Source organism: Grammomys surdaster, unplaced genomic scaffold (assembly GCF_004785775.1).
Source record: "Grammomys surdaster isolate TR1022 unplaced genomic scaffold, NIH_TR_1.0 213, whole genome shotgun sequence".
In the NCBI taxonomy this organism is placed as follows: domain Eukaryota; kingdom Metazoa; phylum Chordata; class Mammalia; order Rodentia; family Muridae; genus Grammomys; species Grammomys surdaster.
Genome location: NW_021604658.1, coordinates 3,064,718 through 3,070,905, shown reverse-complemented (window position 1 = coordinate 3,070,905; position 6,188 = coordinate 3,064,718).

The window sequence follows — 6,188 nt, the reverse complement described above, 5'->3', positions numbered from 1 at the left end:
AGAGAGAGAGAGAGAGAGAGAGAGAGAGAGAGAGAGAGAGAGAGAGACAGAGACAGAGACAGAGAGACAGAGAAAGAGAGAGAGAGAGAGACAGAGAGACAGAGATGGAGAGACAAAAAACAAAGTGAGACAGACAACAGACAGAGACAGAGACAGACAGAGACAGACAGAGACAGAGGACAAACAGAGAGACAGAGGATCGAGACAGAAAAGACAGAGATAGAGACAGAGAGATGGAGAGACAGAGACAGAGAATTATGACCCTTGTACAAATCATCTTACTGAACCTTCACTATATCTTAAAAGTTGATATTTTTCTTCCCGTGTTACCCATGGGGAAAAAAAAATAGAAATGTTGAGTAACGTGTTCAAGGCCACGCAGTAATTATTTACTATTACAGGGATAGGGTGAGGGAGTCACCTGTCACCCATAAGGAGAGATGGTTTCTGAGTGTGGCACATTATGAAGTCACAGCACCTTGGTTGTTTTTGGTTTAAATGAAAACTAAAATTGAATGAAACCTCTGGGCCGTTAGAGGCACCCAAGGAAACAAGACACAGAGTTGCCCTTTCTTGTGGCTAGATTATGGAACAGGTGGGAGGAAGCCCTCTCCACACTCCAGCAGAGAAGTGGCTACACACCAGAAGTGGTTGACACAGTCGGTGAAGAGCTTCTCAGAAGAGCATGTGAGCCCCCCCCACCCCCCAGTCCCCATCCTTGAGAGATACAGAAGGGACCCAAGGTGGCCGCGGCATCCTGTGGGATACTGCTGCTGTCTTCCAAGTGTGCCGCCAAACTAAGAGTTCCTGGAGAACTATGTGTTGCACAAGCATCAGATCTTTGACAGAAAACTCTATCTGTTCTACCCCCACCCTCTCCATTCAAGTTCCCAGAAGTTTGCAATTATGCTTAAAGGAAGTTTCCAGACAAGGCTTACTCAGCATTGGTTGTCAGGAGGATGAGATTATTTTGTTCTGTATTTTTCAGTTGTTTTTTAAAAGTTGGCTGACCATTCTTATCCTACCCCAGACTGGTGCAAAAAGGCGAGCTGGATTCCAGTGTGTGTGTGTGTGTGTATGTATGTGTGTGTGTGTGTGTGTCTATGCCAACTTGCTACGTGTATTTCACTCTTTATTTTGTCAACCCTACACTTCTCCCCACTGTATTTTCCTTTAGCCTTTTTGGTCCTTAACCTGTTGCCCAGAATTGTGGTTTACTAACTCCTTTGACTTGGTATCTCATTTCTACTTTGCGAGACACTTCATATTAAGTTCTAAGTTCTTGTTTTGGGGTTTTTGTTTTGTTTTGATTTGTTTTGTTTTGTTTTTTTAATTTAACTTTTGAGACAACATTTCTCTTTGTAGTCCTGACTGTCCTGGACCTTACTCCGTAGACCAGGCTAGCCTCTAATTCATGGAAATCTGCCTGCCTCTTCTTCTCGAGTGGTGGGACTAAAGGCATGTGCCACCATCACCAAGCTAAGTCCAAAGTTCTTGAACTGCAGAATTCTAGCAGGGTAGCATTCGTTGTCCAAGTCCCATTTGCTGGGAAGAAACTAGCAGGAAAAAAGTGGCCAAGTCAGAAATAATAGCACACACCTAAAATCCCAGCATTTGAGAGACAGAGGCAGCAGGAAGACTGTAAATCAAAGATTAGCTCTATAACAAATAAAACAAACAAACAAAAATCCCACACATAACTCTTTTTTTTTTTTTTGAGACAGGGTTTCTCTGTGTAGCCACCACCGCCCGGCAATTTACATATTTTCATGTGTATGAATGTTTTGTCTACTTATATGTCTATGGACCATGTGCAAGTCTGGTGCCCATGGAAGTCAGAAGAAGGTATAGGATCCGCTGAGACTGTAATTAAAGACTGTTGTGAGTGCTGGGAACTGAACCCCTGCTCTCTGGAAGGGTAGTCCAGGACTGTAACCACTGAGAGCAGAAGGATTACTTTTAAACTGGCAGACACTACTGACCACAGTCCTCCTGTCTGCCTCTGCACCCCTTTCCTGCTAGTTCCAGGAAATTTATATTATATATAATCTCTAGACTTTTAGGTGGCTCACACATAGAAGGCAAGACAAAGAGTTCAAGATCATCTACTTACAAAGTTCAACGCCAGCCTGGGCTGTTATGATACCCTATTTCACACCCTCTGAACAAACAAAAAAGCAAACAACAAAGAAAAAATCCAGGCATGGTGCTGCATATCTGTAAATCCGAGCTCTTGGGAGGTAGAGTCAGAAAGATGAAGAATTTAGGAAGGATTGAGATTTCAGAACCAGCTTCATCTATGCAATAAATTTGAGGCCAACCTAGGCTACATGAGACACTGTCTAAAAAAAAAAAAAGCTTCTTGGTTATAAGTTTGGAAAACCGTTTGGCAGTATCTACTAAAACTGAACATATGCATATACTTTTTACCCAAGAATTCTACTCCAAGATTCAGACCCAACCAAAATGCACACATATGTTCATCAAAAGACATGCACAAGAATGTTCACAGCAAGAGTTAGCATAAAACTAGCTAAAAACGAGAAACAGCCCAAACGTCCAAAAGTGGAGTGGATAAAGAGTAATGTATTCAGACAATGAAATATACAACAATGGGAAAGGGTGGGGAAGTATGGCAATGTACAACATGGTGGAACCTTACAAGTGTAATAATAAACTAGAAAGAATACAGGGTATACACTTTATTTGTATAAAATTCCAAACCAGGCAAAAATGAATCATTAGGAGTCAGAAAAGCAGATATTAAATGGGGAGGAGTAGCCAGGTTGGGACATGGAAGGACTGCATGCAGGTGGAGTCCTCCTTACTGATCTGGGGACTGACTGGAACAAGTGTGATCACTTTGGCAAAAATCCCTCCCTCTGTAAAGTTGTGTTTGGTATGCCTGGTATACATGAAAAAGCAAAAGATGGGAAGAAACAAACGCTTTGCTTGCTTTCTCTTAAAACTGTAGTAGAAGGCTGGGTGGTGGTGGCGCACACCTTTAATCCCTGCCCTTGGGAGGCAGAGGCAGGCGGATTTCTGAGTTCGAGGCCAGCCTGGTCTACAGAGTGAGTTCCAGGACAGCCAGGACTATACAGAGAAACCCTGTCTTGAAAAAACAAAACAAAACAAAACAAAAAAAATAGAGTGGCTAATGTGTATTAACTGTCTTTATAAATGAAAACAAACTTTTTTTTTTCAGTGCTGGAAATTAACCCAAGGACCTTGTGCATTTTTTTTTTAAATCACAGCAACAGAAAAGCAACTGACACAGTATATGTTTGGTGGCTCTGGAGAGGGGGCTTCGTGTGTGTGTGCGTGTGTGTGTGTGTGTGTGTGTGTATGTGTGTGTGTCTAAGAGGACAACCTTTGAGAGTCAGATCTTTCCTTCTACCTGGTCAAGACAGGGTCTCTCTTTTTATTTCTACTGTACTGTATACTCCAGTACTGGACTGTGAGCCTTGGGTGATTCTCATGCCTCTGCTTTTCATCTTGATGGAGGGCTACTGGGAGCGCAGATGCTCACCACCAGGTCAAGGTTGTCTATGTCGGTTTGGGGATTGAACTCAGGCCTTTAGACTTCTGCAGTATCTTGTTCCATTTCCCGTTGCTGTGATAAAACATCCTGACAAAGGCAGGTTAGAGCAAGAAAAGGCTTATTTTAGTTCACGGTTTCAGGTTACAGCCTATCTCATCTTTAAACTTAACCCCATTCCTGCATAAGACACAGGAAGAATGCAGACCAGATTCTTGACAAAAAAAAAAAAAAAATCACAGGAACGCCTTGAATCCCAGCGCTTGAGGCTAGAAGCAGGCAGATTTCTGTTAGTCTGAGGACAGCCTGGTCTACATAATGAGTTTCAGGCCAGCCAAGGCTACATAGTGATACCTTGTCTCAGAAAGAAAAAAGAGTTGTATAAGTGAGCCTTAGTCCAGTCTCTAACAAAGTCCATGTTCCTTGCTGAAACCTCCTGAGCCAGGCCTGTACTACTCATTCTTTTCAGCAATACTGTCTTCTAAATCCCCACTAGAATAACCCATTGAGCTCGACTTCCAGGTTTGCAAACCCAGAGTTCCAAACTTTTCCATATCCCACCCACAAATAGTCCCAAAGGCTCGAAAGCCATACAATCAAGTTTATCATGGTAACAACCTCACTCCTGAAAACAAATTTTTGTCCTAGTTTCATGACCCATTATTATAATCTAATAGCTGGACAAAATCAGCTTAGGGGAGAAAAGGTTGATTTCTGTTCGTGGTTCCATTTTACAGTATATCACCAAGGAGATGTTACAGCAGCCAGCTGGGACAACTGGATTTGTTATACCCATATTCAGGAGGAATGTCTCTGTGTGAGTTCTTAGCTCATTTTCTCAACTCTTATACAGTGCAGGATCTCCTGTCTAGAGTGGTGCTATGAATAGTGGGAAGACCTTCTGACTTCAATTAACATAATCAAGATAGTCTCCTATAGATACGCTCCCAGGCCAGCCTGATCCAGGCAATCCCTCACTCTCTTTCCAGGTAATCTTGATTATGTCAACTTGACAATGAAAACTAATCAGGTATGGTGGTGCATACCTTTTCAGGAAGTAGAGGCAGGTGGATCTCTGTGAGTTTGAGGCCAGCCCATTTTACAAAAGAGAGTTCCAGGACAGCCAGAGCTGTGACACAAGAAACTCTGTCTCAAAAAAAAAAAAAAAAAAAAAAAAATCAAACCAAAGCACACCAAACCTAACCAAACCAACCAATCAAACAACCAACCAAACTAAAAGCCAGACAATTAAAACTAAGCATCACACATTGGCATGATGGTTTTACTCACTGACTGAGCCATCTTGCTGTCCCATAAAATGCTTTAAAATGGGACCAGGTAATATGATGTTTTAAGTATGGCATACTTGATTTAACTACTCAAGATAGAATTCTTTTGCAAGGACCTTGATTGAAAGGATGATAAGCAAAGGGACATGGGAAAAAAAGAAAGAAAGAAAGTCATGGCACAGTTGTGAGCATCCATCAGAGTCAACCGAAACCAAGAACAGCCCTGCTGTCATGGGGGAGGATGTTAAGTCAAACCTGACTTGAGTGATAGATTAGAAAGTGATTGACTTCTAACACTAGATAAGAGGGCTCCTTGGAGATTCTGCCACTGTCTCTTTGTGAAAGCTAGATGCCACGGAAGCAAAAGCTTCCTCTATCCAGACCCATGTGAAGAGAAACTCAGGCTTTCTATGAGCTGCCAGGATCAACCTGATATCCATGTGAGTGAGCTCCATGGAAAGAGGTCCTACTGGTCAGAAACCAAGACTTCAGATGGCCAGCGTTACAGCTGAAACTCTAACTAGAGCTGTTCAGCCAAAGAAAGGATCAGAGGGAAAGTTGATTGTATGAGGCATAAAGTTTGAGGTAATTTGTTTTAGAGTATTATTAGTATGCATGCTACTTTTCTTTTTTTGCTTTCTTTTTCTTTTTTTCTTTCCTTTTTTTCCCTCATTCTGTTGCCTAGGCTAACCTAGAACTACCCGTATAGCCAGCTCTCACTAGCCTCAACCTTGCAGTAATCTTGCTGCCTTAGCCTTTTGAGTGCTGGGATTAAAGGCATAAACCACCATGCCCAGCTTCCCCCTTTCTTCCTCTCTCCCTCTTTCCCTTCCTGCTTGGGATTGAACTCAGGATTTCTTGGACACGAAGTATATACTCTGCTGCTGAGCCACACTCCCAGCCCCTTCATACAATCATTTAAACATTGCTTTTACCAAGAAGATATTTATTCTTTTTCTAATATGAGCTCATTGTTACCCAAGGTGTACGTCTGTGGTCCTTTTAAAATCGCCAGTTCTGGTCAAAAGAAGTCTTCTCTCTTTTGATTCATTTAAGAATGCTGTTTTACTTTGAAGCCAGCCTGATCTACAGAGTGAGTTCCAGGACAGCCAGGGCTATACAGAGAAACCCTGTCCCTAAAAACAAAAACAAAAACAAAACAAAACAAAACAAAAAGAATGCCGTTTTAGGCCAGGCAGTGGTGGCTCACACGTTTATTCCCAGCACTTGGGAGTCAGAGGCAGGAGGATTTCTGAGTTCCAGCCTGGTCTACAGAGTGAGTTCCAGGACAGCCAGGGCTACACAGATCTCAAAACACACACACACACACACACACACACACACACACACACACACACACA